Below are 11,193 nucleotides of genomic sequence, written 5' to 3' on the forward strand. Positions count from 1 at the left end.
GCCAAGAAACGTCCTGAAAGACATCTGCCCTGTATATGTGTGTAACAATCTGCTGTTTAAAAAATAAAAATCATATGCAATGTAGCTTGTGAACAATATTTTGCTTGAGAAAGATAATGATTATGAGGAGAAATACATCTGGGTCTGTTTAAAATACCAAGCACCACACTCACTCATGAATGTGTAAATGCTGATTGCAATTAGACATGATTGGTGGCATCTCTTCTCACCACCAAAATGGGCTGGAGCAGGCTGGAGTTTTTGAGGACACCTTGTGATAGATGGAAGACCCAATGAGAAAAACAGATTCCCATAGGAAAGGCCAATTGAAAAGATACAGCCATAAAGGGGAGATTTAGGGGCCATTTTCTTTACCAGTAAGCTGCTCCTGGCATTTCAGTAAGAGGAGATTGGTGGCTTGGACACTATGGAAAAATCTGGGTAAGCATATTCAAAATTGCGTGTTTCTTAACAAAGTGATTGGCAGCAAGTATAGATTAATATGAAAGATTCAATAAAAATTTGAATTGAAAACAGCTGTAAAGTTATTAAAAATCAAGTATGAAGGGACAGTATATTCTTATTTTTAGCTGTTTCATTTTTTTCTGGATTCCTTTTATTTTGGTGGTGTCTAATATCTCTGAAATAAGACTTTTGAGCTGTCTATTTCATTGTTGTAAATAAAATTTAAATATTTTGATATGTCATGGTATATCTTCCCTTGGTGTTTTTAATATCTAATGTAATATATTTCAAGTTGCAGGTTGCAAATGATTAGTGAGTAGAAGAATCTAATTTCATGGCTTGTGACCAGTATCTTTTTTTCTTAACCTTTTATCAAAGTATAATGTACATACAGAAGAGTGCATATACAGTTTGATATATTTTCACAAATTGAACATACCCATGTAACCAACATCCAGATCAAGAAGTGCTAGTTCCCTTAAAGCTCCCCTCATGAATCCTTTAAATCACCATCCCTCCAAAAATAACTCACTGGCCTGACTTCTAAAAGGATAGCTAGTTTTGGCTGCTTTTGAACTTTATATAAATAGAATCATACGGTATGAACTCCTTTGTGTCTAACATTTTGCATGGGATTCATTCCTATTACAACAAACAATTGTAGCGCTCCATTGTATGACTATACCAACATTTAACCAGTCTACTGTTGACGAGCCTTTGGGTAGTTTCCAATTATTTGGCCTTATGAACATTGTTTCTGTTCATATCGCTTCTGTAAGCATTCTAAAAAAGTCCAGTGGTGGATGCATGCGCTCATTTCTCTTGAGTATGTGCCTAAGAGTAAAATGTTGGGTCCTAGGATATGGTATGTTCAGCTTTAGTAGATCCTGCCAAAGAGTTCTCCAAAATGATTGCACCAATTCAGCATCAAATATAAGAGAATAAATATGAATAGAACAGATTAGAATAGAATGGAAAGAAAATGGAAGCCTATATCACATGCTGTGGTGATAATTATTGTTTCTTCAAACCTTTGTTTCAATTATAGATATTTCTGTTTATCCTAGATTTCAGTATGAAATATACTACTTTTTCTGAGTTATCATTAAAACAACTTAAGAAATACTTGTCTAATCTGAAGGCTCAAGTCCATACAATTATATTGACTGCATTGCTTTAATGAGAAAATTGTCCTGGTGTCAGTGAGTAACAGAAAAGGCATAGTCTAGAGCGGGGAAGTCATATTTTAGGATCTGGACCAACTTTTGATAATAATAACATTTAAAAACATGCTTTGATAAGAGCTACACAGAGAAATGAAGGCATAAGTTTGAATAATCTTTTGAGATTTTGTGACAGTCAAAACAACACCCTGGATAACTTCATGCTGTCATTTCTGGTCCTTGGTCCTGAGAACGCCTGTGAAGGGTCCTTTATAAAGCCTTTCCTCATATACACTGCACTTCCAGCTCACCTAGTTCCTCAACCAGAGACACCAACCACTCCTCATGTCAGGGAAAAGAGCAAATTCCATCATAATAAGGAAAATGGATAGTTCACATACAAAACATATTTGCCTGAGTTTCCTCATTGATCATCCAGAGTGGTTGAGACTCAATTAAAAATGTAACAGGCATCATAAGAGAGAGTATAGTTAGTTGACTGCCTGAGGTCACATTGTGGCTCTGTTACTACCTACCTACATTTTCTCATTCTTCCCCTTCCCTCCTGTCTCTTCTTCTTTTCCTTCCTTCCTTTCTCCCTCCCTCCCTTCCTTTCCTTCTTCTCTTTCCTCCCCATCTCTCCTTCCTTCTTTTTTCCTTCCTTCCTTTCTTATTTCTTATTCCTTCTTTTTTTCTTAAGTTCTGATTATAAGGGTGGCACTTACTGTATAGTGTGGTTCTATCATTAGGCTTATAATTCTCTTAAAAGTGTAAATCAGATCATGTTGTTCACTTCCTCAATATTCTTCAATGTTCCCTTTGATTTCATAGAAACTTCTTCCGGTGGCTTACATGGCCCTTTGCCCTCTGGCCCCTCCTTAGCTCTCCGGGCCTGTTGACCGCTATTTCTCCTTGCTTTTAGCCATATTGAACTCTCTTTTGTTCTTTGAATGTGCCAGCCTTTCTCTAACTTTATGGACTTACCATGGGATGTTCCCTTTCCCTATTTTGTGCCTGGCCAATTTCCACTCATCTTTTGAGGTCGTATGTTCTCCAGGAGGCTTTCTCACAGTGGGAATCATTTGCTCTTGCTCCTGTTGATTCTTGTTCTTTTCTAAATATGCTGTATTATATTTGCTCATTTAACTTTCTTCCTCACTGGATATAGTCTTTTCAGGAGCAAGGACAATGTCTTTCTCACTCATCTGTGAATCTTTAAAACAATGCTCATCAAGTCAGTTATGAAACACGGGTATTCTCTGAAGAGTAGAATTGCAGATGATTTTATTTTTGTATTTCTACTTATCTGTTGTTACTAATTTTTCTACGATGAACATGCATTATTTGTGTTGTAAAATTATGAAAGTTTAAAATGAGTTGAATATGGAAAAGTAAAATTAAAAAGTCAGATAACTATAGGAAAAGCATAAAGGGTGGTAACACATTAGTGAATCTGTTATCCGTGGCTGGTGTTTAAAGGGTGATAGAATTCAGGGCCCCTGGCTGCCCTTATCTTCAAACCCATATTTGTTAGTAGGATTTAGGGTGTGGAAATTGTAGGGTCCAGCCCATTAAATGCAGGTGTAATCAAAGAGGAAATGAGTATAGTTAAAGAGGAGGAAGATCATTTAGAGGAGACAGATGGGACCAGCTGTGAAAGTTCTTTGGAAAACTGGGCGAAAACAAAAGGTTCCAAGTGGAGGAAATATAAGAGCTGCAGAACCAGGAAATATGAGAAAAGGCAGGAGTACTAAAAAACACAAAGTGTATTAGAGAGAAAAAAGAGGGAAAAAGGAAAGCCAAATAAAGGAAGAAAGCAATAAGGAAAAGTAGGGGAAAATATATATCAGAAAGATATTTTAGGGTAGGGGTCAAGAAGGAATGGAAACTAAGAATGTTGATCTGTCCTACTCGGCACAAGGTATCTGATCTTCTACTGGAAGTAGATCTGCCTAATTCAGCCCTGCAGGTGCAGCCTTCATAGCCACAGGGTCTTGTAGAGATCTCTGAAAAGTCCCCTTTGGGCCACTCTTTTCTTTGGGAGGTTTTGTCTTCCCAACTTAAGTGCACTGGGGCTCTGGTGTGAGCCATTTATTTACATTTTGAAACATGAGCATTCGATGTGAACTTTCCCTACCCTGCTGTATCTGTGTGCCTGGGACAAAAGACATGACCGAGCTGTCAGTGCACTGAAGTATGCAGCCTGCCTGGAGGTCAGGTCACAAAGCAAAGCAGCTTAAAAAGCATGGGGCTCCTCTTGGGATACAGCTGTGAGTCCATGCAGCATTTATCAGCTGTGCTAGAGATGGAACTGAGGACAGAAAGGAACATCCAGAAGAACACTATATGATGGAAGAGCGCCATTAAGTGTTTTAAACTGGTGTGAAGGCAGGTTTGAAGTGTGGAGGTCAGAGGGGAAGTTCTCTTTCCCCAGGAGCCCAAGTCATTCTCTGGTACATTTTCAGAAAACTAGTTATGGTAGGTACAAAATGGCTGCAATGAGATTCATTGGCCATGTGTTTTCCTGCTAGTTTACCAGGGTGAAGACTTACACATGTGGATTTGCAGGTTGGTTTTAACTCAAATACTGACTCTGACTGATTGACAGAGGCTCTCTGGGGCACTGTTTTGAGAACAATTCTAGGCCGCAGTCCAGTAGCGATCATGTTTCTTTGGGCTTAAGAGGGGGTAATGGTCATACTGTATCACTTATTTTCTAATCCTGCTATAGATTCCACTTTTAACCGTGGACAAATGGTCTTAGAAATGCATAATCTTGGCCACTGTCTAGTGAGTCCACCTAATAAAATTGATCTTCAAGTTGAAAGGGCTAAGGCAGGTGGTTAAATTGCCTCCATCATTCCTAAGGAAGAACTTTACCTTCATGAGATGATGAAATTCTATATATGGAACAACATGAGCTGAGTGATGTGAAACTAGCTTTACATTGTGGACTTAAATTTATTTATGAGGCTGTAGAGATTATTGTCGAGGTTGGATGTTAAATTTGCAAATAATCACAGAAAGAAGGGTTGGACAGCTAGGTTGGCCCACGGGCTCCAGAAACTCATCCTTTCCTGTCTTTGGCATGGATTTCAGGCAAAGTTCCACTTTTGATGTTGCTCTCCCATGGGAATGATTCACATCTCATGTTATGTACTGAAGTTTAGAGTTTGAGTATAATATTTTATGATCCATTGTAGACGCTCCTCTGTTTGTAGATGCTAATGCTTATATGGAAAATACAGAGGGCCATTCATTTCTCTGTCTTTGGGAAACTGTTATGATATTGTAGAAATTACATGGGAGTGAGGTAGTCCTAGCTTCAAATATGGACTTTGCCACTTATTCACTGGAAAATCTTCAACAAATTATTTAACCTCACAGCTTCTGTTTCCTTACCTAGAAAATGAGGATAATAGGACCTTCTCATGCACTTGTGAATGTTAAGAAAATGTGAATCTGTTAGAGTTCTTGGTTGCAGAAAACAGAATTTACTTTAGCTCATTTAAGCAGAAAGGTATCTTTTAAGGGATACCAACTCACAGAATCCTTGGGAATGCAGAAGGAATGGCCTCTAGGCTGGGCTTCCAAAAATCACCTTGCAGATTTGGCCTGCTAAAGAAGTTGCTGCCACTATGAACCCCAGAGCAGGCTGCCTCTGCCCTGATCAGAAATTGATAAATCAAACACTGTCATTGCTGTTACCAGTCCTAGAAGAACCTAATGCCTCCAGCTTTGTGCTTACCAAAAAATCTGGACTCACCTGAGTGGTCTCCACATCTCACTGTGCCCTTTCTTTCTTCTCCCACCTCCTCTTCAAACGGTGATGGTCATTTCTACTAAGATGACTTCCAGATGCTTTGCTTTTGGCCCTTGGTTCTTTTGTTGTTAACTTGCTTGCCTCTTGCTCTCCACTCATCAAAAGTTTTGTAACCCTAAAGATACAACTCAAATTCTTCTATTCCAAACTTCACAGAATTAAGTCATCTCTTTATCCTTCAAATGTTAAAATGATTTCTGTCTGATTGCCTTCATTTCTTCTGGTATTGTCTTTGCCTGTTAAGTCTTAAAATTTTATTGTGTGATTTTTTAAAAATGCATTTAATGCAGAGTCCAGATTTGAAGCTAGTGTCTCCTCAACTAAACTGTAAGTTTCTTGATAGCATATATATATATATGTGTGTGTGTGTATATATGTATATATATATATATATATAATTTGGTGGTGCCTATAGTACGTAACACATAGTATGTACTCAACAAATACTGATTGGTAACAAGCCAACTGGGATGTTAGCATACTTAGAACTGGCTCCATTTGGAACTACAGTGGATGCTGTAATGAGCTACCCAGATCTCCCGTTGGGATTGAAGGATTGATTCCTCCAGCTACTGTACCTCAAGTTGGGACAACTCTGACAGGGCCATCCCAGACCCAGAGGTCCCTATGGGGTTGGCTGAGGCAGCTCAACTTCTTCCTCTTGTCAGTCCTGCTTCTGACCCTTCCCTTCCTTAGGTGCTGATCTCATGAACCCTTCCTAGTAAACTTCTACATGATAATCTCGGGTGCTTTCTTGGGAATTCAACCTGCAACAGGAACCTTGTGATAACATAGAAAGCAATGAACAATTTCAAGGTTCTGAGTTTGGCTAGATGTGTTTGAGATAAAAGGAAGTGGTTCATGTTCTAGCAAGGTTTTCTAAGCCTCATATTTAAAATCAGAGCCCTGTAATTTTTATTATCATTTGCAAATGAGGATCCTAAACAAAATTAATGACTGAGGTGTGTCTTAGCATTCATGTAGGATGTATCACCTTATTCACAGAGTGATGCATGAATCCACAAATAGGACAGTGTTAAAATGTATTTGTTGTTTATTAATTGCAGAAACTTTATCTGAATGATTGCTGATCTGTCCTGCGTGATGGAAAATGAATATATCATAATGTTAATAAAATACTGTTACTTATCTGAGTTTTCCAAATGAGTAAGAAAATAACTAAGGTAAACTAAAAAATTTATTTAAAAATTGAACTTTTATGGACTTTCCATCAATTTAATGTAAATTGTGGTTTATTAAGTTCATGGTTTCACAGTGAAAATTAAGCATTTGGGAGGATATTAACTGTTACTTTATAATGGTTCTATTTACAAGTGGTACTGCATTTTGTATGGAATTTGTAGTTATACTACATGTGTAAGTGGCTATCTTTCCTTCTTCCCTCCCCTACTAGTCAGAGTCATATAGTTAGATGCAATTTTAGGTTTTATCCAGTGAGTCTGTCTCCTAGTTTACATATAAGGATAAGGGAGATGAAAAAACATGTCCAGAGTCCAGATGCATCTAATAGCCAAGTCAGGCACCTAATCGAGGATCTTCAAATTCCATCCACGTGTGTGGCAGTCCCTCCCCTGTGTCTGTCTTGTAGGGATTAACTATGTAAATCATCTCTCACTCAGGGCTGAAGGATGATTTTTCTTACATTGTTTTACACCATGCCAAGCAATTTGGAGCATTCACAGATCAGAGCATCTGAATTACATAAAATAACAAAACCCCAAACAAGTTTAATTCAGTCAAGAGGTTGATTTTTTTTTTTTTTTTTTTTGGCCTCCCTGACAGCTGACGAGTTGACAGAAATATTAATATTTACTTTTCAGATTATTGTTGTACCTGCTAGGATGACCCATGGTTGCTTGATATGAACAAATACATATAAGATGGGGGCAGGGCCATATCCTCATCTACATTAAACATAATTAAGTCCATTGCAAAGGCTCAGGAATAAAAGGAGGTACATTTTTAAAGTGTCTCACAGTCCACCACCCCGGTAAATCAGCTTTGCACACCAACCCTTCTTGCTCATAGAAATCTATGAACCTTTGGCTTATTCCTTTCATTTGAGGTTGGGAAAATGTTAATTGGCCTTGGGTTTGTGGGGCTGTGTTTCCATATTTATTTGCAAACTTGAAATCATTCTTTAGTTTTCCAGTAGAAGAGAAGAGGGTCTATCAAGTTAGCCTGGAAGCAAAGACTGAGTCCGTGTTAAGTACTGTAACTGGTGATTTACCTTCTATCAGGCTAATTTGCTTCTCTAAGATAACCAAATGATCATATACAGCAGAGTAAATGTTTTAGTTATATTTGGTTGTCTTCATGAATTAAATCTACCAGGACAGAAGTAACCTATTCTGCTACTTCTAGAGAGGTGAGAGCTAGCCAGAACTGTTTTCTCATAATCTGTGTAACAAAACAAAACATAAAACAGACAAACCTGATTTATAACCACTAAAAGAAAAGCAAAAATGGAAGCAATGATTGTACACACCTGTTATAAGAATAAACCCTAAATCCAACTTCAGTGAAGTTTAAGGTATCAGTACCTAAATTCCTTTGTTGGGGTCATAATCCATTTTGAAAAAGTGGTTTTTGGTCTCTCTATGACCTCCTCAACTCTGAACAGATCTTGCTTATAATTGTTATGCATCAGATGATAGAAGTTTGGTTTCCAGATCCTGATTCTCTAGTGATAACTACCTTATTAAGCACAATTATTTCTTTTAGGTGAAATAAAATGTCAGCTTGAAATTGTGCAGTTGCAACCGGTCTTGGGAAAAACTCATTCCCTAGTTCTCACGCAATGATGTTTACAGTTACTCATTTCCTAACACTGTGGTTCCCAACCCCCGGGCTGTGGACTGGTACTGGTCAGTGGCCTGTTAGGGACCAGGCCACAGAGCTCTGCCGCCACCCCCATGCCACCCCCCTTTGTCCATGGAAAAATTGTCTTCCATGAAACTGGTCCCTGGTGCCAAAAAGGTTGAGGCCTGCTGTCCTAATAGACATTGATCACTGGCAGATTGATTATCCCTGACATGCCAGCCAGAGTGTACATGGGTCTATATAGTCTTTCTGCCAAATGCAGTCTTCAAAGTTCTTACTTTTACCAATAATCCTCCATTATATTCAAGGGTTATCATTATATATAATGAGGTTTCATACTTGTAGTTGTGAATCTCAATTTATACAAATCCCTTTTTCATTGAGGCCAATTCTATATTATTACCACTAATATTATTCCAATGGCCACTTCAGGACTATCAACCATGGTGCTAGAAATTGTGTTGGAGGCTTTGCATGTGCTACATTTGATCCTTTCTGTAACATTGCAAGTTAGGTGTTATTATATCCATTTTATGTATCAACAAACCGAGGCTGAGAGAAGTGAAATAACTTATCTGGTGTCCTGTAGCTGGCTTGTAACAGACTTGCGACTCAAAGCTAGTTCTTTCTAGTTCAAAGCTACTGATTTTTCCCTTTTTCACTAGGAAAATAATATCTATGTGATGCAAATAATTTGGGGATGGATTAACGTGCTCACTTTCCATATAATAGTTTGATACAGAAAGATTCTGCTTTCTTTCCTTTTTTTATAAATGCTGATTATCCTTCTACAAAGGGGATCCCTTTGTAGAATGTAACACAAATTCAAATGGGGACTGTGGGGGAAGGCTTCCTGGCAGTGGGGGCATTTCAGCTAAGCCCTAAAGGACAAATATCAGTGAGATTTTAAGATCAGAAAGAAAGAGGAGGGCCCTTCAGATTGAGGGGACAGCATGAGCAAATACTGTGAGAAATAAAGAATGTAGTTTGATCAGGGGCTAATGGATATTCCACTGGTTGCCTGGGGTACCTTGGTGGGTCACGGTCCGGAGAAGCAGGGCCTTGGTGCTGTGCTGATGTTTCCACTGGGGCAGCGCTGTCCATAGGGAGCAGGTTCTGTAGTGCAGTGCTGTTAGCACAGGGTGTCCCCTCCTTTCCTTGAAAGTATGTCCTCCTGAGTGACTATAACAGGAGGTTCCAATGGAAGTTTCTACTGAGGCCCAGTGACAAGAGAAATAACATTCTAAAGACAAGTGTAAGACCAAGACTTTCAAAGCACAGTCGAAAACTGAAAGCCTTGACTCTTTCATCTACCCTGAAGGTATAAAAGGGTTGAGGAGAAGAGTACTTGTGAAGAGGATTTGTGAAGAGCATTTTTGGGGAGAGTAGGTTCCAACCCAAAGGAGTCTTCTAGAGGAGTTGTTTCCTGTTCTCTTCAAATGAAGAGAAAGGGGCTTCCAGGACCCTCCTTGGAAAGCTGTGTGTCCCTTTGAGCTTAGGGGATACAATGGCATTGTGTCTGATCCCAAAAGTCCGAATTGCAAGTGATGGACTAGCTAGTTGCTCTGTGCTGGGATGTGATGGGGAGGTTGCTGGGGCAGTGGGTTGCCCAGCACTTCCAGGGCTGTGGGCCAGGTGATGGGTGTTGCAGCAGGGAGAGCTGGCACAGGTCTCCTTGAATCATATCTGAAAGGGCCCCATGGAGAGCCAACCACTTAGACCTCTGCAGAGGGAAGCTGCAGGTATTGTGGGGTTTCTCAGGACTGAGGAAGGAGTAGGCCACCAGCTGGAATAGAAATGTATCCTCTAGTGGCAGATGTGTAGTTATGGACCATTCCCAAAGAACCCAGAAAGAGATTCATCCTTAGACATCTTCCAGGTCCAGAGAGTGGCACTGCTAAAGCTTCACAATAATATCAGTCAAGTAAAAATGTACCTGCACTCTTTCCTTTACTTTTTGCAGGAGTTCTAGTTCAGAGGGTTCAGGAAGCACATTTAGCAAGCTGAGGAGGGAGGAATGAAAGTCCTGGGCTATGGAAGAGGTAATCAATTCTCTTTAGCCCACTTCCTGACCATAGGCCTCTTGCCTATAGTAGGTCCTAGCTTGGGGTAGGGGTGAAGGGTAGAAGAAGTCTTAATTTTGTAGCATAACTGAAGTTTACATGGATGGGATTGGACATTTGAAATAATGGATTGCATGTACTTGTATTTCCTACACATTATCAGAAAAGTCATGAGACTGCCCAAGTTTTCATCCAGGAGTATACACCAATTAAACCTCACTGAGTAAGTTGTTTTACTTAAGCATAAATCCCATAAGTTATGCTTGTTTAATGTAATAGTTACATTACTAATTATTTTTAAAATTGTTTCCATGGGAAAAACTCGTCCAGTTCCCGAAGATGGAATGCAGCACATGGACACTCCCTTATTTGCCCATGTTAGGTAATACCATGATGGTTATAAGCATGCCAGCCAATGAACTAATGATTCTGATTTAAGAACCAAGTAAGTGATTTCCAGGCTCCTAGGATCACACCTAATGTAGAGTGAAATGAGATATTGTTGTAGTGATCTGCTTAAAGTGACACTAGCATCAGATATGTGGAATCGTGTCCCCAGGGCCCAGCCCCTCACTGCACTGATCCCACAGGGATCTCATTCCAAGGAAAGGAGACATGCTTTTTTTCCCCAGTGGGGTTTTACTAGGCCTCCAAGCCTTAAATAAAAAGCAACCCAGATGCTAACGTTCAGGGAATAACTGCATTGTTTGAGCTCTTCAAAGAGCTATGTGCTAAGCATTTCTCAAAGAACCTGCACATTCTATTAAATTGTGCTTAAGTTTTGTGGAGCAAGTTTTCTTTTGAACTGAGGTTGATAAACTTCAGTCCGTGGGCC

This window comes from Eulemur rufifrons, chromosome 17 (genome assembly GCF_041146395.1).
Source record: "Eulemur rufifrons isolate Redbay chromosome 17, OSU_ERuf_1, whole genome shotgun sequence".
Lineage (NCBI taxonomy): Eukaryota > Metazoa > Chordata > Mammalia > Primates > Lemuridae > Eulemur > Eulemur rufifrons.